Raw genomic sequence first — 21,790 nt, forward strand, 5'->3', positions numbered from 1 at the left:
ACAGTGCAGCTTTCTCCCTATAATCACACTTTTACAGACCTTGTCAAGGACACACAACCTCTTTAAATTACTGATATTACTGACTCAGTAGGGAATGGATATGGTGTAAGCAAGCAGGTGTGTACTTGTTTACCTACACACGAGTGTAGCTGCATGGGTGCAGGGCATTGTGTAATCTGGGCTACATCACATCAGCTTGGTTAAGGGCATTTATTGATGCTGAGAGTCCCTCTGTTCTCTCTCAGAGTGGGGCCACCTGGACAATACAGGGTGAGCTGGGCAAACTGTGATTAGATTCTGTTATGAGCAGGGAGAGGAAAACAATGACATTTTTCTTGTGTAAAGTGACAGCTCAGCCAGAGCAAGGGGACATCTGATAAGAGAAGACAAATGTCGCTCATGGTGCCTTTTAGTTTCTCCCCAAACTTCAAGGTCAAACACACATTGCTCCATTAGTATTTTAGTTTCACTCCTCAATGCCACACAGCAATATGTACAATATATACATTTCAATTTTAGGTTTAGTATGCTCTGCACTCAACCGGCGTCTTTAAACATCAATCTTGCAATTCAAATATTCTGTTTCTCTTTCTCTCCGGCACACACATGCTTGCAGACTGTTCGCACCAACCCACACACTGCTGCCACCCTGCTATTCCCAGCTTGTGGTTATTCCCAGACTGAGTCAGAATGGCACCATAAGCCTGTCTGTCCGTTTTATGCCAAACCTGATGTCTCCTTGTCACACATGCCTTTGCAGAGGATCTGAGCCCTGCATACAGTGGCCATCGCTCGGCCACTCTCACACATCCCTTCCCCCCTCCCTCCCCTATGTAATTACTTATAAGTCATATTGACAGCTGGAGGCACACTTAGCTAGGTCAGGAAGCCAGTCAAATCAAAGTGTGCCGTACGCTGTAAATAACCTTCCTCTGTCTCCCCGTTGAGTCTTTCTTCACACCTTTATCATTCACCACCATGACAGTTTCCTGTGTCTGTGAGCAGCTCCATCTGTTATCTCTGCATCTTTAGGATTGTCACTACAGTATATCTGGCAACATTCACCAGGTGATACAATAAATAACAAGACTGATAGGTACTGACAACACAGATGCATAGCAGGAGCACAACCAAGGGTATAATTGTGAGAATGTGATTAATACAACAATGTCCTGTTTCTTTACCTGAACAAGTGATCTGATGCCATTTATTATTCCCAGTGTTGACTTTGGCCACCTGCACTGGAGATGAATGGTGATGGGACTACGATGCATTCTTGTACGACAGCCAAGGCCAACTGGTGTATGTTATTTACCAAATGTCATATGATTAACACAACTTCATCTGTGAAAGTCTCAAGTTGCTTAGTGGGGAATTAATGCATTGGGACTGCATACGCCAGCTGATATCACTGAAAAAAAAACAAACAAATAGCTCCCAAACTGTAACCCTGCTTTTACTCTTAAAGGTCCAGTGTTCAGGATTTAGGGGGATATATTGGCAAAAATGGAGCATAATATAATAAGTATGTTTTCTTTAGCGTATAATCACCTGAAAATAAGATTTGTAGTGTTTTCGTTACCTTAGAGTGACCCATTTATATCAACAAAAGGATTGGGTCCTCATCCGTGGAGTGCGGCATGTTTTTACAGTGGCCCAGAATGGACAAACTAAACACAGGCTCTAAACAGGGCTATCTGCGTTTTCGCGTCGGCCACCATAGTTAGCAGCCCCTCTGTGACTAGCAGCGTCGGAAACCTCAGATTTTTAATGTGAAACTGCTTTATTCAGTGTTTTCACTGGTTAAAATCACCTAGACTGTTATTTATAAAACAGTGCGTAGGATCGCAATAGCCAAAAATGGTGTGCGCCAAAAAATATTTGACAGTTTCTACAATCAGGCTTTCACCTCACCATCTGCATCGCCAATTTTCCGTCTCCAAAGTTTCTCCCATAAAGCCTGTTTTTATTGATCACAACTTTCGCGTGGGAAGTGGGAAGTGGGAAGTGGTGAATGACTCTTTCAGATCTCGATTTGTGCATACGCAATGTTTATAAATTAACCCCCCCCCCCGTTTGGAGAGGAAGAGACCTCTGTGGATAACTTAGCTTCGGCTAGAAACAAAACAAAAACTGAACCAAACATTGAAGGAATTCTTACTGGGAGAAGTTTCAGCTGGTTGCAATCTGCCATTTTCACCACTAGATGCCACTAAATCACCCTAAATCTATCTATCTATCTATCTATCTATCTATCTATCTCATCTTTAGCAAAAGCATTGGGAATCACTTGAAAATGCTCAGATATGCCACAGTGTCTTAATGGACCTTATTATACTGGACGTTATGCTTATATTCATTTAAAACTGCTTGGGTGAAAATGTAGACTATTTTCCTTAATCACACAATCATGTTAGAAAAAAGCCATGCCTCAAACGCCTTCTGTTTAACACAAGTAATGTACCTGCTATTATGTAACTATGAAAAATATATTAATTTAATGCAGCATAATGGAAACAGGGTCAAACAGCAAGAGTGGGCGTGCAGTGTTATTAATATAATGCAAAACAATACAGCATCACTGCAGTAAATATGAGTCTAAATATCTGTAAATCAGAGAGGTGTTGATTTATCTGTTTGTTAATGGTAGTATTAAACTGTTGGATTGTGATTAGGTATTTTATTCTTTTGTTGTTGTAGCCCACACACAGTAATGATGGATACTAAATGTGAAACTAACAAGTAATCCTGTTGGCAACACTTTAGTTTAAAGGAGCAGGGTGTAAGATTTAGGGAGATTTAGTGCCATCTATAGCGGTAAGGACTACAGATTGCAACCAGCTGAAACTTCTCCCTGTTAAAATTCCTTAAGTGTGCATTGTTTAGGAGGTTTTTGCAGGGAGCTGAATTATCTGCAGAGGTTTCTTTCTCTCCAAAAACAAATGGACCAGGTGATAAAATATACTGAATAAAGCAGTTATATGTTTCAAATCTGGTTTCACCTAAGCTGCTAGCCCAGCACCTGCTAATGTGTGCTCACCTTTTTTCTGATCCAGGCACTTAGGAGGTTTTTACCAGGAGCTGAACTGTCTGCTGATGTTTCTTCCTCTCCAAAACAAGCCTTAAACCATTAAACCTGGTGAACCAAAAATATTTAACAATTTCTACACTCGGGCCTCCACCTCACCATCTGTGTTGCCAATTTCCCGTCTCCCAAATGTTTGTAAGCATGGGTGAAAGTTTCTTCCATCAAGTCTGTTTTTATAGGTCACAACTTTTGCATGGGGAATGGCACACGCCTTTTTCAGGCCTCATTTTGTGCGTACGCAAAGTTTATAAAAGAGACCCCAGGTGATTTAAATCTGCTTGAATAAAACAGCTTTTCTCATGCTACGCGGAGAGGCTGCTAGCTATGGTGGCCAATGCAGAAATTTGAAATTCAGAAATACAAATGGCCCTATCCAAAGCTAGTGTTTTTTGGGTTTGTCTGATCTGGGCTACTGTAGACACTTGGCGACGTAACTTGGCAGACTCCAGGCAAGAGGACCCGTTCCCTATGTAGATCTGAACGGCTCATTCTAAGGTAACAAAAACATGACAATCCTTATTTTCAGGTGATTATACACCAAAGAAAACATTCTTAATATGTTATATTCCATTTCACCAAAATATACCCGTTAGTCCTACACACTGGACCTTTAAGTACGTCTATTTAGCATTTATAATCAGTATATAGATATTGAATTAATGGGCTATAACACACTATAATCTAGTTGTAAACAACTGTAAGTCAAAAATTATTACTGCGGTTGGCAGGGGGCTGGTGTAAAAACAGGTAATGAATGACAATATAGTAAAACACAGTCGTAGAAATGTCTGCAGGAAGTTTTACATATTGACAAATATTTTACATTAATAAACCCTCAGAAATGTCCTCATAGCTGCGTACAACTACATCATAGCATATTATAAACTGTTTACTAAATGTATACTCCCTACAAATGCTGTATAGGTGTTGCCCTTCTGTTAGTTAATGGAGAAATACAAGCTGCTGCCTACAGAGGGCAGTCTGTCCACATGGCAAACAGCCTCTGAACTATGAACCTTGAGTGTGATATGACCACTACATCATTATGGACAACTGAAACAGTGTGTCATAAATTAGGCTGTATAATGTGTTGATAGTCAAAACATTTTACAGTCTGGACCTGCTGAGGGACACTGTATGACAAATGGTGCTGTTTGACACCGGTGAGATAACAGATCATCACTATTCAAGCAACATAAAGGCAAGCTGCAGAAAGGTATAGGCACATTGATCAAAATGTCATCACACTCAGGCTATCTAGTAGAACAAAGTGAACTTCTTTAGTGAATTTAGAGAGCTTTGACTTGGCCTCTCCTGGCTACCGACATCCCCTGGGCTAGCATGTGCCCAGACTCAGCATCCTCATTACTCTTTAGACAAACAGGTTTGGACATATTGAACTCAGACCCAAAACAACCCAGCTCTACCCCGCCACGTTCCACTCTCCCAGCTCTGTTTGTGATTGGGAAGTGTTTGTCTCTCTCACTCTATCTCTGGGTGTCTGTTTGCCCGACACTTGTCTGGCTTGGCCTACTTTCTCCTTGATCTCATCAGTCAATGTGAGGACCTGTGAAGGCCATCTCCCCATCTTGCTCTGTGAATCTCTGCCAGCTCCGTGCCTGTGTCAGCAGTTAGGGACTGACTCACACCCACGCAGTCTCCAGTCTTTCGCTCCAGGGCCCACTGGGCAAAGGCAGCACATCTCCCCAAACAGACAGCCTCATTTGCATGCCCATAAATCACTCACAAAACTGACACCCAGCCACACAACAAGGCATGACACGGAGTCACAAAACTCAGTGTGCCAAATTGCAGCGTTACATGCTATTAGGCTCTACGGCAAAAATAAGCTATTCAAGTAACCTCTCGGTTGATGATAGAGCCAATCAAGCCTGAGTAGCACTTACACACATATGGTCCATATCTGAAATCAAAGCAATTTTTATCCCTATGCGGCTTGAATGAGGCAAAAAATATGGGAATTTATTTCTAAAAAAAGACCTAAACATATGGCTAATCAAAGCTTGTTACACATTCAAGCGGCAATGAAGGATTGTTGCACTTTCTAAAACTTAGCTTGACTTAAGAGCTTCAAAATTATACTTCTCGTGATTAACGATTCAGCCGCCAAGGTGCAGTGAGTGCACCAATAATTTGTGTTATAATGACTACTAATACGGCTCTTGTAAGGATGCAGTGGAATGGGGCTCAGTGAAATATAAATAAATGAGGAGTGGTTGCTCTTGAAAATATTTTTAAACCAAAGCAATGTCCCCAAATTCCCTTTCCAAATTAATCTGTGCTCATTTGCAAGCAATACCAATGGTTTATTTATGTTTTATTTAGCTGTTTATTTGACAGGGAAAGTGCAGTTAACGTCATTACATTCAGCCACTTAAAATATAACAGATTTGTTGCGCATAGAATTCATAGTGACAGCTAATTCGCTGTTATTGTCCCTATGTGGGCTTTTAGATAAATTGCACGCTTTAAAATGAAGCCTGATTTTAAAAGTACAGGAAAACAACACAACAATATAATTCACATTATACCGTACATCATCACAGCAGTGCAAACACTGAAGCATAAAAGTAACAATGATCATAGTAATACCTCTATTAGCTCACATCACATTTAATCAACCTTAAAGGGTCAGTTTTTGGGCAAGACATGTTCCAGTAATGGTTTCATTTGGTTTAGAGGGAGCTTCCTGCTGCTGATGGTAATGCTCAAAGAATCAAAACATCACATTTAAAAGAAAACCTCTTTCTGTGGATAACACACAGAAATCCCTGTCAACAGTTTTCACCGGAAAACGCTTTCTCCCAAAAGCAAAGTTTGGCAACGTCATCTACGGTGACGTCTGTTTATTGTCCTGTATAAATATGTGGAGTGTTTCTGAATAGACACATGCTGCGGGGGATTTTTTAGTGTTGTGAGTACCTTCAATGGAATGGCTGTTGCTATCATCAGACACTGAGGTCATGTCTTCAGTATTGTTTGTACTAGTTACACATTGTGGGTTTTTAAAGAGTGTCTGATATTCTTTGAGACAAGGGTTTTCTATGTTTCAACAACCCCTCAGGTGAAAGAGATACAGAGCAGAGACCTCCTACTTCTTATAGTGTGTAAAATTGAGTTGCACTTGGGATAATGTGATATGAATAAATGCTGCACAGTTAGTTAGCATTAGCTAGCTCACACAGTTGCACAGGGATACATCGCTAACAGTAAGCCTATGTTGTGTACTGTAAGTTAACAGCCCCCCTAGGGCAGTGGTTTCCAACTGGTCCAGCCACAGTGTGCGATTTCTCCTCAGTCAGTAGTTCAAGGTCCACACAGTTTAGTTCATTCAGCATAATTTTTGCGTTTGGCCATGTCATCGAGCTAGTTTGCTGTCTCTGTCAAGTAGTTGTCCGTTAATCATGGACTCTACAGCAGGAAACAGCACTTCAGACCAAAAGCTCTGTGCCTAAAATTCACCATACTTAAAAATGAAATGTGTTTATGCAAACTTGACATGTTCATGGGTTACTTGCAGCCCATTCAGAATGGGCCTGTGACCCACCAGTTGGGAACCACTGCCCTAGGGGTTGTGGACCCTCTGTTTATGACCCAGGCTTTAAGAGTTAATGTCTTAAAAATGTGTCTATTTTCAGGCATTAAGTAAAATGAAATAAAGGTATTATCGGTAGTGTAGCAAAGGGCATACGTAGGTACACGTTTACCCACCTACCAGCCAAAAAACATTGGTATATATAGTAGAGTATACCAATTTCGTCATCGGTAACTTACCCATCTACCTGCTAGCACACCCACCTCATCAGCCACCATGACACCACTGGGTATTATGGTGTCAAATATCAGCTGGTTGAGGTGGGGAAAATTTGAACCCATGATCCCCTCAGTATTTCCAAAACCCTGCACAATAACATGTCTTTTGCACAGAAGACATTTTGACATGTCGCAGTAGGAAAAGCAGTAAACTTACAGATTTATGATGACCGAATTCCATTTAGCTGCTTCAGTTTTAGCATCCTGATACTGTGCATGCTGAATCATTGTCATGGCTTACGGGGACACTTTAATACAACAGAGCCATTGTTAATATTCTTTGTAGGCCTAATGTTTTATCAGTGTTTTTACCTACCGTGACAAATTAAAAGGTCTGTTGTGGAAAATACTTAATGTGTTATTCAAGCTTCAAGTTGCAAGTTTGTTTTATTCATATAAAAAGGTTTTCCACCAAAGTGCTTCACAAACACAGACATGTATGTATACAAGCATAGAGCCATAAAAGCCAGATTCAAAGAAAACAAGTTCAATTTCATAAACCTAGGGAAACAAATATAAATATTAAAAAAGTTAGTACGTTGTTTGAGTCACAAAGGTCAAACATTTAAAAAGGACTCTAATTTGCAAAAACTTAATGCTTCATTGATACGTTTGTAATTTTTTTGTAAATTGTACATCTAATAATTTTATATTACTTCTTAGTCTGGAACTCTCTTTCAACTGTGCAATCTTCACTTTTATCTTTTTCTAAATATGATTGATTAAATATGATTGTTGTTTATTAATAGCGGAGGTATATTCATAAGCCACTTTTGGTTTCTAACCTCTCCTGCACAATGTTTTAACTTTTAATTTCTTTCTCTCTGTATCTGCTGTACATGTATGTGCAAATAAAGTAAAGTAAACTAAGTTACTAGAAAAAATAAGATTTTTTCATAAAAACATAGAAAAGTTTATAAAATAAGATGTTTTGTTATAAATTAAACTACCCAGTAGTTTTAATAACTACAGATCAGTTGATTATTCAATTAGCTGTTTGATAGAAAATCAATTGACAAGTATTTTGATAAACATTAAGTCAATTTTTTTTTAATAATTTTGGTTTGTATTATTTTTTGATTATCATTATTATTCTTTTTTTTTTTTTTTAGATTTTTCTGCATTGGGAAACTTTAAACACTAAGTACATTTTCAATTTTTAATAATTTTGAGTTTTTTTTGTTTTTAAAGTCTTTTTTTTCTTTGTTTTTTTTGGTAGATTTTTCTGCATTGGGCACTTTTACTTTTCATACTTTAAGTAGGCTACATCTTCCTGATTTAAGTCATTTTTTTAAAATAATATTGCGAGGTTTTTCTTTTTTTTTTTAGATGTTTCATACTTTAAGTACATTGTCCCTATTTAAGTCATTTTTGTAATTTTGAGAGTTTTGTTCTTTGTTTTGGGTTTTTGTTTGTTTTTTCAGATTTTTCTGCATGGAGTACTTTTACTTTTCATACTTAATTACGTTTTCCTGATTATACTTTTACTAAAGTAACATTTTAATGCGGGACTTTTACTTTTAACAGTATTTTCAGTATGATAATAGTACTTTTACTCAAGGAACTGAATATTTCCTCCATCACTGCTTATTTCATAGAATATTTTCTTTAAAACCATCTTTTCTGTTATGTATGACTTGACAGAATTATGTAACTGTAAGCTGAGGCAGGGCGGGAACCTGAGTGAAACTAAAAGCATTACTCTCCAACATCTCCTTCTGAATATATTTCTCCTTTAGCCTTGAATGACCTGGAGGAACCACCCCCACAGACCCCATGTTGGTTCCGGACCACACTTTGGGAACCACAGCGCGGGGCTGCTCCACCGCTCCCACCGCCCGCGGAAATATCTCAGTGCGTCGGCGAACAGACGACACAACTTGTTTCCCTCCGCTCTCTGTGTATCGGCTACTACTTGCTGTCTCCTCGCTCATACAGTTGCATCGCCGGCGGTGAGTGTGGAATGGGAGGGGAATCATTTCTCTCCGTACCCAGTCGCGTTGGTTCTCCTTCAGTGCGCGCTTCTCTCCCTCCCTTCCTTCCTCCCTCCCTCTTCCACTCATCTTCCTCTCCTCCCTCGGTACAACCTCCCGGTTTTTCAAACGCGATGACAGTCAAGGCGAACGCGTGAGCGGATCCCACAGGTGTGTTGCTGCCAACTGAGCCGCGGTTCCTGGAGACACACACGCACACCTGGAAATTACCATGTGACTCGGCACCTGGGCGTGGAGAAAGTCCCTGATATTCAACCCACAGTCTTTTGTTGAGGAGTTGCCCGGGTCGCCTTTCAACAGGAATTGACAAATCCAAGTAGCCCGTGTTTCCTACGGAATAGTGCCTTTCTGAAACCCCTCACAGGACGCGTGAGGAGAGTAAAATGTAAACTTGATCACGGACTTCTTTCTTTTTCTTTTTTTTGTTTTTTGTTTTTTTTACTATTTCACCAGAGGGCTCTACCTACAGTAACTGGACTGTTCGCGCTTGTGCAACTACTCTCTTCGCTGTTTTGCCTCCAAGGTGAGTTCCGGGGAAGCTATTGTATCCCGGGGAAGTGGGGCTGCTATCAATTTCAAACCTCGTTGCATGCGAGCACCAAGTTTTAATAGTCTATCATACGCCCTATCGATACGGCACGGAAGCGTAAAACGGACCCGTGCCCAGAACAGCGCTGCTCTGTACACGTTAGTTTCATTTGTCGTGCCACTACTACAAGACATATGCTTAACGAGCAACCAAAGCGTCATAATAAACATGAAATGCTTTGGAAATATCAAAAGAAGACTTGGATACTACCCACAGCAGTGCTATCGTGCAGGAATGATGAAATGTGTCATGAGTTGTAGTCATGTCTGGATGCAAAGTTGCTCTTCTGTTAAACTCAACAGCTGTTTGGAGAGGAAAAAGCCCCCTGTAGACATGCACTTCCCTAAACCAATTCATCTCAGGAGCATTGCAGCCACAGCATCTGCCCAGTCACCTCACAAGGAGCCGTCTGTCCCTGCACACAGGCAATTTCAGTGAGAAATGGGCACGTGAACTGTGCTCTTCACCTCTGGACAGTAGGCTGTACATCAACAGCTGAGAGGACACGAGTAGCAGTGAGCATTGCCTCTTGTTTGCTTTGCCCTTTCCTCTCTTTCTTGTGACGAGAACAAGGAGACAGAAGCACTATTCATGTCCCTGTTGAGTCTCCTGTGCAGTTTTGTCAGTCTGTATCCCTCAGTCCCTGGCGCGGCCCTCATCTGACCACTGTACTGCCTTGTTGTCTTTCTAAATCGCTCTTTTATATATCCCCAGCCCTCTGCCGTCTTCCGCCCCATGCGAGCAGACCTACTGTACATAGGATGCTCCGTCTCCTGGGGATTATTCCTATTAGATAACATTATACAAGCGGTCTCATAGTGGGAATGGATTAGTGCGGGCAGGGGGCACGTGGAGGCAGGAAAAGAGGCTGCTGGTGGCAGTGGTGGTGGCTACAAGGGGGTTAGAGCAGGGGGTCAAGCTCTAGTCTCCTGACTAAGCAGGGATGGTTTTCCAATAGATGCCATCTGCTCACACGGACACACAGAAGCAATTGAAAACCAAGCTGCTTCCTTGTCTTTTCCCTCTTTCCACCATCTCTCTCTCTCCTTTCCTCTCTGTGCCCCACAATGCTTCATTCAGGGTTTATCTCTCCCACTCTGAATAAATAGAGACACCTTATCTGTGCGGAGGAGAGTGGTGATAAATGTTTTCTCCTGCTCCCCGCAAGGGTGAAAAAGACAAGCGTACCACACTTCTTCATCATAGATGCTCTTTTCAGGGCAAGTGAATAGGAGACATTTCTCATTCAGGTCATGTCAGTGTTTGAGGATTCTGCAAAACAATCCCCAAAGCCGAATGCAAACTCATACTCTGTAATACAAGGGAAACGGAGAGAATAACAAACAAAGCAGGCATTCCCATGAATTCCCCTTTTTTGCTGGTAATAGGCCAGTGGCTCTGGAAATGAAACTTTGCGGTGAGATCCACTCTGAGTATTTTTGGATCCGGTGAAATAGCCTCTGACCAACTGAGAAACGGAGGTGGTGAGCGCTGAGCTGTTAAGCTCCTGCATGTTTTGGGTGAGCTAAAGTTCATCGTGTCCCTTTTTTTTTTTGTTACTGTTGCACAGTTTTCTCTGATAGTTTAAACCATGTCGTCTCCTGGAAGCGTGCCCTGCGTTTCAGAGAGTGCTGCAATATTTTTTGAGGTCAAATGAATTTGAACTCATCCCCAGTCTCTTTTGTTTCCTTTGCATTGGATTACTGACTTCTGTCATTTTCATTTTGAAAATAAAACCATAATCCTCGTAAGCAACAAGCAATCCCGTGCCTCCTGTCTGCAGCCTGCGAACAGAAAAGCAGCACTAAATGAGCTGATACATGAATAGTGTATGTGCTGCTGGTTCATTGCACGTAGTTAATCTTAAGTGACTTGTAAATGTCCTTTTTCTTTTGCTGTCTCTGCCAAAAACACGATGTAATCTAAATCATTGCATTGCTCTGTCTGTTAGACCTACTTTCACTTTGAGAAGCTGACTGTTTGGCACTGTTTTATTTCCATCTTGTGGAGTGGACTTTGTAAACTTCTTGGTCATAAAGTGGGTGTGACGCACATGAGAAAGACACAAATAGAACACTGGCACTCACAGATAAGTGGTCTTCTTATTTGTTGTGTGCAAAAACAAACATGTTTCAGTTAGAAGCCATCGTGACCCTTTACACAACCTTGTAACCGATACAATGTTCATGATTTGGAGCTTTACACGCTCCTATTTTTCACTATATGCACATGAGAAAGCCCCACATGCGTTACCTTGTTCCTCTTGCTTATCTAAAGTACACATAGACTTCAGGGGAGCGTGGGCAGATGCGTGAAGGGCGTGTCAGCTTGGCATTAGACGGCTGAAGAATCTGGGGAATAGAGATTTCCTTCAGATTGGAGATAGGGCTCGTCTTTTCATGTCTCGAGGATTATCCTATGATGAAGGGACGTCATGGTGAGGTGGATTTCTGATCTAATTTCGCCGGGTTTTACAGCTGCCACCCTTGCCCTTGGACTTAACGGCCTTGTCCCAAACTACAACAGCGTTCCTTTCTTTCACCCTGCCCTCCTGCTTCAACATGGCTTTGTTTGTACTTCACACGCCAAACCCTCGCCACTCAACACTTCTTCCCATCTGTATACTTGAGATCCGCGATAACAAAGCTGGTGTATGACAAACCTACGAGGTGTGATCATGCTAATTCTCATGCTTACTCCCCCAGCAGCAGGCTACGAGAATGGGCTCCACGGAAGGAGATAGCAGCCAACCCGCCACCTCATGCGGCTTTAAATTCACTGCATTCCGGAGTTTAACCTGGTGTGTCCGCGGGCTTCCAAGCCAAGCACTTCAGCCTCAGATATTATGGTTAAGTTCAGCTCAGCAGGGTGTACTTTTACCTCTTAAAAACAACCTTGACAAGTTCTCAACCCACACTGTCTTTCATCCCATGTCCATGACGGACCACACCATGCACTCAACACATCATGGCTATGCTTTCTTCTCCACACCGCTGCCAACTCATGCTGGTTTTTCCCCCTGCTGCTGCTCTCACTGCTACCTTTAACCATTGTAACTCTTTCCTACACTCTCAGAGCTTGGAGCATGAGTAAGAGGAACATGATGAATATTGTAAACATGCTCACACTCCTGAAAGAGATAAATGATTTACGTGGGGAGGGAGCTGCTTTAATTGCTCAGTTGAGAGGTTGTGGGCAGGATGTTCTGCACGAGAACGGAGACATCCTAATATTTTTTTTAAAAAGAGACAGAGACGTGATATGAGGTTTCGAGAGGTAGGCGGCCACTTGAAAAAAAAAGTTAGCCCAGAGGAAAACATGATCTCCGTTGCTGTTCAAAAGGCATTTTGTGTGTTGTTGGCTGTCAGCAGACGTGAGGTTGCACAGCTGAGGACAGAACACTCGTGTGATGGATACACAATACAGACATCTGCCTCAGTCCCCCCTCACCCACTTCCCCATGGCGGCCAAAATGACAGGATGACACAGACACATAGTGTTGTAGTGCCTTTTGATGCTACCTGCTCACTGGAGGCATGTCGACCAGCTCAGGCCACTGGCAAAAGTTCACACCCAGCCAGCCATTTCAGCCAGACACCACAGAAGCAGGTATCTGAAAACTAATCAGCAATGATGAGTGAGGGGTCACCTTGATTCCTGTCCTGGGAAATCTCAGTCCGATGCTTTCTTCTCTAGGCTTATATTGGCAGCAGAAAAGAGAGCAGAAAGCTAATTTATTTTTTGCTTTGGTAATTGAGTCTGGCACGTATTGCTATCAAAATGCTATCCATTTAAACACTTAAGAGGGAAGTTGGTCGTGCCTGCTTCAATCAGTGTAATGTGACGGGCTGACGTTTAGTCCAGCTCCTTTGCTTTATGATGAAAAGACGATTCACAGATCTCTCAGACTTTAACATATCGAAGATGAGTCGACGCTTTATTTCTGTGCAAATTGAGGGTGCCTGTGCAGGATTTGGCAGCGCGCTGATATATCTTTCTCAGAGAGATTTGGGTTTTGAAATGGACTTAGGCTTACTGTAGCTGAGGAATAATGGAAACTGTGTGGAGCCACTTATTCCACCTGTAATGCATTTTCACTGCACTTTTTGTTCGTTGCTGAGAGTTGCTTCATGTTGAGTGCCATTTAATCCTGGCTAAGGCACCAGAGGGTGCAATTCATTTTTATCCAAGTCATTTCACAGTTAATCCTCAAACTGACCAATTTACTCCTGCCAAGATCATTTTTAATTATCACCTCTGCTTTACAGCTAATATGATGTCCAGCTGGTTTATGTTAATATGGCAGTTGCAGTCAAGTATTGGCCCTCTTCTTTTTTTATTATTTGCTTGCACGCTGGGCCATTAATTATGTAGTACTGAATGTGAGCCTCAGCCAGAACTGGCGGGTGACAGATGCATGAAGGGTCAGCGCACTGGCGGCAGCTGGAGATGAAGGTCACACCAACCTGAGAGCGCGAAGGGGGAAGATAATGTGGCAAACCGAGGAAGACATAGAGGGATGGTCTGTGAGAGTGTAACTTCATAGAAAAGATGAATTATACTCATTGATTTAAGATGTGACTCACTTGCAGAGTTTGACTCTGAACAACCTTATTTCTAATAGATGGTGCTTTAAAGAAATACTCATGCTTCATTGTGTCCCAACCAGTCACTGCTCCTTTGTTGGCAGGAGATACTAATTGGAAAAATATTAAAATGCTTGGCACTAGGATTTCTATCTTGCAAGCAACTGCTGTTTGTTTATGTGCTGTATTTATACATTTTTGCTCATTTAAAATAGTGAGATTCTAGATGAGCTGCCTAATAGTTGTGTGTTGTGTAGAGCAGCTGATTTACAATTTTAAGTGGATTAAAATCTCAAATCATATGAAAACATGAAACTTATTTAGAATTTGCTCCTCATTTAGTTTGAATTCTGAAGAGCTTTGGAAAATTTTTTTAGGGCTGAAACCATGGACCATAAAAATATTGGACATACAGTAGCTACCCTGACATCATCCACTGGTTTTTGGATTCCTGTTTTGAAGCCTCAAGTTCGGCATGGCATGGCAGCACCTTCAAGACCAAAAGTCCCCAAAGTGTGGGAGCATTTATCTGTTTACACGGCCAAAACAGGTTGTGAACTGTAACCTTTGAAAAGCTGACCTTGCCAGTTATGCTAGAACATCTGAAGAGGAGGCACATTGGCTCTCTGGATGATGACGACTTGTCTCGTATGTTAGTTAACTTGTTAGCGAGCTAGCTTAATGTTAAAAGCCATGATTTGGAGGAATTAAACACTGGCTGTGACTTGCATCAGTGTCATCAGATACCAACACCTGTGCAACTTTGTTCCACTGAAATTTGGCTAAATCCTTAATACTGGACAGTGTCGTTCAACCAAGTGACCCTTTGTCTGGCGTGTGCTTTATGGTAAATTAAGAGGTGGTGTGACAGTAGGCATCTTAAAACGTTGTCCCGTTCCTGCTCGTCCTGTACCACAAGCGGAATAAACACTCTGGATTGCTGCTATATGCCGCTCAGAGGCAGCTGGGGAGAAGAGTATAGGCCAATTTCCACCAGATGCGTGTTGGTTGCGTCTGCGCTCCGGCACAGCAGTGGAGCCGATAGGATTCAATTCTAGTCAATGTGTGTGTTTCCACCAGCTGCGGCTGTGCTGCGTTCCGGCTCCGTCTCAGCTCCGGCACTCCGGAGCCCTCCGCAACAGATACGCAGGACTTCTATTTTTGCCGGACGCCGGAGCACAACGCAGCAATTCAGCACAGAGCAGATCGTGCAGGGCAGGAAGTCGTGCACAGAAACACAATAAAACATCCGGTTAATTTTCAAAATAAAGTACATAGTGTTCACGGCGGATCATATTTCCCTGCACTACACCTTAAAAACTACATAATGGGCAGAGGCAGGCCTGAAGTCAACAGGTCAGAGGTTTTCAGATATCATTTCACCCCGTGAACACCATGGACGAGGAGATATTAATCATGGCAGTGCACTGAGATGTCTTCCGGCAGAGCTGCACCGCACCGCACAGCAAACGCAGCCGGTGGGTATTGACGAACGGCGGAGCACGCAGCGGATAACCAGCGCTGCCGTTCTGCAACGGACACGCATCCAGTGGAAATCCGGCGCAACTGCACGCTTTAGTGAGGAGCAAGCATGCAGCTATCTTGATGGGGTCAAGATATGTAAACAAACAGTGACGCATGCCCCCAGTGACCTGAGAGGTCCGGAAATGGTATCTTATATGATTTCATGTGACAAATAGATTGTTTGTTGCTATTAGAACTGGTTTGGTTCCAGACAGGACTTGATTTCAGTTGAACATTCTGCTTTATCAGCAGGAAAGCTCAGTAAAAGACACATTTTTGAATGAAATATTCATCTTAATTGACTTTATTGTTAGTCTGAACATGCATAAAACAACCTTAAGAGAAATTTAAAAGCTGAAAGCGAGTAATTTTGCATTTCACAATCTGAACAGCTGACCATCAATAATCAATAGATTATTCAACTATCAAAATAGTCGTTAGTTGTAGCCCTAGTACATTTAGATTACAAATTTGTATTTCTGTATGAATTTGACCATTAAATTTCTCTAGTAAAAAAATCCTTATATGTAAATTAAATCATCTTTAGAGACAATAACAAAAATTCTGTGGGCAGAGAGTGCTCTAAAATAGAAAAGGCAGCATCAGATCTTGAGGAAACATATGCTGTCCTTATTATCTCTGGCATCTGCTGAAACCTGCTGGCAGCTGGAAATGGACATGGGGGTGGCAGCTCTGCTGGAGGTTGAGTGTCTATCTCTCGCTTGTCCATTTCAATCAAAATTAGAAGGCAGGCAAGGTTTTGCGGGGGGAAAGACGAGATGTTCTTTATACATACCTGCGCTTGTCAGTATGAACCTTGCAGGTCTTTTTTAGCACAACTGCTGTTGGTCATTATGTCTTAAAAATGAAATCTGAATGAATGAAATTAAAGTGAAGCAAAGAATTCTGTGTTTAAAGAGCTTTCTCCTTCAGCTGCACATTACAAAAACAAGACTTTTGAATGCAGCTATACCTCCTCTGTACTGCTATTATCTAGCTGGGCTGATACAGTATAGAGGGATTGCTGTGTGCTTATATTGCAGTCCATAATGAAATGGTATTATGAAAATGTAATCATTTTTTTTGTCACAGTCATGTCCTTGTCTCTGTTAAATGAGGTGGGTATCGTGGCCTTTCAGTAGCCTATGATCCAAGAGGGACCTATTAAAATCTGTTCATACAGCAATTGTTAAAGTTACTGAGAATCTAGTTAAATGCCACTGGCTCTGTTGCTTCTCATCTGTAAACTGACAGACCATTTTAGTGTGGCAGTAGTCCCGGCAGCAGTAATAACACCACCAAAGATACTGCCTTAACCTTAGAGGCTGACATTTTGTAGTGACCACTGGTCGCTAAAATTTGTGGTTGCTAATGTCTGAGGTGGGATTTTCGGAGGTAACAGCGAGGTTTTTAAAGATACGTTTGAGCAGTTTTTTTTTTATTTTTTTATTGATCCCCACGGGGAAATTAGTCACCCAGTGCAGCAGCAGAAGGATCCAGCAGGGATAAAGATGAGGAGGATATAAGAAGAAAAGCAAATAAAATCTGTAATAAAAACAGCAACAATAGGCATAAACGCAAAATATGTAATAAGACAGTGGAGATAATGCAGCGTGGAGCTTTGTCAGATTTTTCCTCATTCCCAGTGCAACCCTAGCCCCTACCACTTTGCCCCTACCCCTCCATTTTGCACGTTCAGGTCAAGGCGTGGGGTGTCTCAATTCTTGTAGGGATAGATGGGGTAAGGTGAAGTGTGACGGCTACATAGTCTTCCAGATAGAGGTTTTTCAGAGGCACACTCCAAACTAAAGTGTTCTAAGAAGTCATCAGCAAAATGGTTGCACAAGCATAGACAGCATAAAATAACAGACATAGCTACCAAGCGATCACCCATCGGTTTGTGGACTCCCGTTTTAAAGCTTCAAGTTCAAGTAAAATGTTTTTTTTTTAAGCTAGAAGTGCCCATATTTGGATAAGAGGGTGGATTGTGCTATAGGGCTGCTATAAAGTCCCTTCTTTATGCCTCCTTTGCATTTTTGCACAGAACCAAACGACGGCGGCAACATTCTGCTCCATTGTCTAGTTATAAGCATCACAGCTTTGCAGAGTCAAAAGAGGTGTGAGGGCTCTGACATGTGACACATCAGCCTCGACCTCTGGTGTGACATATAACATAAGCGTCGGCAGCACTTTCTTAACAATACCAATAGCATTAACGTGTCATTAACAGTCATTTACTTTCCCTGTTATATGGCAGCTGATCTAGTCCTCTGCTCCCAAAGGTTGCCGCTTGTGTTCAAGCAACAAAAGAAAACCCACAAATGTATTTTCTTTATTAATAAAGTTTTGAAAATTACAGTAACCATCGTATTATCTTAGTTTAATGTTGTTTCAGTGTATTATAGCCCTTTTCTTTATAACAAGTATTAAAAAAAACCTAGTAGTATCCTGATGTCTCGGTGGCTAAATAGCTAGTTGGCTAACGTTACAAAGTTATTGCTGATTTGTGCATGATAGTCCGACATTTTGACATATTTCCATGTTGGATTCCTCTCTGATGGCATATAAGGCACAGAAATGTAACTTAAGCACCAAAGTAGCTGCTCTTTGCTCAGTAGAATAAATGTTGATTGGGAGAAAGGAGCATTTCCTTGGGACCGGTTATGAACCTATATCAAAATGGAAGATAAGCCTATGTAATTATGAACTTGCTCTGCGATTATGTTACACTGTAGAGCGATGTGTGAGGACATATGTGTGACATGTTTTTGTTTGTTAGTTTGTTTTCTTCTCTTTCCTTCTAGAAGTATTTGCTAAACCTTTCTTTATTGAATTATATATAGATAGAAAAAAGGTTACCGCTCATCTAATATCAGCGCAGCCTGGCAGGGTAGGGGCACATATTACTAACATTAGCCTACAGAGCACTGATAGTTGGCTGATGAAGCAGCATTGTTTTTTATTGATGACTTGTTTGATCAGTTTATAATGTGAGACTTAGGTCTAATCCACACGGACATGGGTGTTTTTGTAAACAGCTTTTTTGGGGTTTCCTTTGACATGCAAACTGTGTTTTAGTTCACTAAAAACAACCTTTTGAAAAACTCCAATTAGGTTGAAGATTTTTAGAAATTCCATTATCAGTGTTGCTGTGTCGACAGGCCTTTTTGGCTCCTGTATGGCAGAGTAGAGTGTGTGCCATTAGCCTCTTTGTGAAGTGTCAAAATTGAGGTGTCATTTCCTGGAATGGTGGACTTGACCAATACAGTGCTGTTTCTAACCTTGCTAACAGGACTTTTCAAGTGTTTCAGTTACCTGTTCCACTATACAGAGGAACAGAGGTGTTAGAATGTGTTACAGAGGTCACTGCTCCAGGTAGCCTTCTGGTAGAAGCTTTTTTTTCCAGGCTGCGGAGTGGCCAACTTCTTTTTCTTCTTTGCATGGCTTCCAGGTTACAGATATGTCAGCCTGTTGGTTTGGCATACTCTTGACAGTGCCTCAATTGTGTTATTGTGGTTTCAGTTGGACAGAGAATTTTTAAAAACAGTTTGTGTGGACTAGATTTTTTTTTTTTTTTTGAGAACACAGGAGGCGTCCATGATTTTCTGTCCTCATCAGATAAACAGCAAATGTCATTGCGATAGCAGCATTACCGTCATAGTTGTCAGTTCATGTAAACACCATTACTGACTAATGATGATGTATCAGGGTGGATTTCAAACACGTTCCCTTGTAACTCTGTTCCAAAGAGCAGAGGTTCACTGGAAAATGAGGGCATAGGGCCAAAAATATGAAATAGTACTGGGCCTTTGTTTCATACTTTTTTGGAAACAGGTTCATGTGGGGCATTAGTGTGAGTCAGGCCTGTACTTTGGCATTGACCTTGTTGAGTTTGGGGCATTGTGGTGGACTGAAGGCAGTGGGAGTGTACACCTCCCTGGCTTGGTCGTGATCTAACAGGAATGTTAGCTATGCCTGATCAGCCAACCATGACCCTTGTGCTGGAGCAGTGTGGAAGTACCCACTGCCCTCGTGTTAATAACTTCCTGTTTATGTTAACGTCTGAGCATACTGTCTAGTTCCCTTTATCAGCTGGGCAGAGTCTCTCTTCATCCATTCTCTTGTGCTCCATAACTTCTGTTGAATCTTTTCTTTAGACTTTATTCTTTGTCTTTTTTCTTACTCAGTGTGTCTCTAGTCTAGGTGGATATTAATCCTGGTGCTTCAAACCTGCCTGGGGCTCAGAGCTGTCTTCTGAAATGCAGATCTGTGGAGGTGTCATCATAGCTCTATGTCTTGGGTGTCTGCGCTTGCCCCCCAGCCTCACTCTCCTATTCACGCAGCCGTGATGACATGCATTATTCCTCACTGACTCATCTGGGCAGCCTCAAAGCTGCCCAGTTTTGGTATCCCCTCTCAACTTTATATGCGAAAAAGGAATCTGTTAGATATATTTTATGCTGGTGTCTGCAAATCACGTAGACATGGTATCTGCATTTTTCCTGCCCTCTCCTTTCTCTTCCCTAAACTGTATACAGTTGGGTTCAACATGTGATGGTCACGCAGATAACTTGCGCTTCTCGCATGGATTATTTTTGTCCTGTGACACGCTGTTTCCCCAGTGTTCCCCTTTTCACAGATCTGTGTTTACAGTTGCTCCACACTTGGTTTTCAGCCTCTAACTAAAGCAAATGACAGGCCTAGGAGAAATGACATCAGAGTCGCAGCCACATGCCCCTGTAAGAATGCCTAAATATTTACAGGCGCTCATAACACATGCTAGCCGACCACTCAGCCTCCCATTTGTACGGCCTGTAAGTTTTTAAACTCAGCCCTGTGGTCGCTTCCTTCTGCTGTAGCTACGTCTCTTCTACGTCCTGTCTGGGCTGATCCCACGTCATTGATCCCTCCGTGGAGCTGGGCTCTTTAATTACAGTCATTAGCCGGAGTAGATCTGCTGCTGGGGTTAGAGAACCTTATTACCAAGACCTTGTCTCTTTCCTCCCCACACTGCAAACAGACTAATGCTGCTCGCTAGTGCGTTCTCTGAAAACAAGCTGCAGTTACAATGTTTACAGAAAACAGGCTGCCAAATTGGATCCCCAAATCACACAAGTCTCACCAGGAGACATTTTCCCCTTCTACTTTCATCCTCTTTCAATTGGGTATGGAGGAGAAGTGTGCAGCTTTCCAATAACAGATTGGAGCAAAGTGGGGTGTAAGAGGCCATGTCAGTGTGGCGCTGCTTGTTTACTGGTGGACCGGTGCCGACTGGTGGCGTGACCAGACCGGAGTAGCCATTTATCCACCACTCCAGACCTCCATTAAGATCCCTCTGTAGTCTTCCCTGTTGAGATCTACAGTACACTTCCACTGACATGTCTCTCCTCCTCCGCCTCCCTTAGCCAGTGTTTTTATTTTTAACCGGGTTCTGTTCTGTTTCACTTCAAGCCTCTGTTTTTGTCTGCCGTCAGGATGTCATCACGCATTCCTCTGTGTCTGTTGTTTAATTAGTCATATGGAGTTGCTCTCCTCTTTGGGTAATGGAAAAAATTACCTTACATCTTGCTCCCATCGGGTCCTCGTGTGTCTCACCACCTTCCGACTTGAAAACAAAACATTATCCCCCCTGAGCAGCGTGCTAAAAGCACACATCTGTTCCGCACATAACATCGAAACAAAACCAGTCCTAATTACAAAAAACATGGGAGATTAAATATGGTCTCATTCCAAGTGATAGAGTGTTTTTTTTTTCATGGGAAATCTGATTAACCAGCATTAAAGTGGTGGTGTTTAATCTATGTCTGCAGGATCTCTGTTAAGCCTGACCACGCCTTTAAGTCCTGGTCATACAGTCCATTAAATATTAATATCATGGCTCCACAGTGTGTAACCATAAAGCTGTGACTGTTTTTATCTCATCAGCAAGGTTAGCATTTGAGACAGCAGAATTGATGTGTCCTTACTAGGGGTGTCACGAGATACTTTGGCACCATGCCGAAATTCTGAAAACTTGACGGTTATGGTTGAGGACTGAAACCTGTTGCCAATATGGCACCAGTCGTGTTTGTGTGTGTGTGTGTTGGTGATACGTAACAGTGAGGCCGTGGTGACCGGTGCAGAGATTATGAAGTTAAATGTAGCCGTGCAGTGAGTGTACAGTTTAGGCTATTTA

General features: G+C 42.0%; 1 protein-coding gene across 3 annotated transcripts in view; it reads left to right on the forward strand.

The window, feature by feature from the left end:
* The first annotated feature begins 9,008 nt into the window (after nt 1-9,008).
* The window catches only part of plxnb2b (plexin b2b), a 175,848-nt gene continuing 163,066 nt past the window's right edge, over nt 9,009-21,790 (forward strand). For 2 of the 3 annotated variants that reach the window (XM_078167744.1, XM_078167745.1), the window contains exon 1: nt 9,035-9,439. The gene's annotated coding sequence lies outside the window, so the exon portion shown is untranslated. Of the gene's footprint in view, nt 9,440-21,790 lie in introns of all 3 variants that reach the window. The other variant, XM_033634929.2, reaches the window with a different exon arrangement.

The sequence above is a fragment of the Epinephelus lanceolatus genome, chromosome 5, assembly GCF_041903045.1.
Source record: "Epinephelus lanceolatus isolate andai-2023 chromosome 5, ASM4190304v1, whole genome shotgun sequence".
NCBI classification, from domain to species: Eukaryota; Metazoa; Chordata; class Actinopteri; order Perciformes; family Serranidae; genus Epinephelus; species Epinephelus lanceolatus.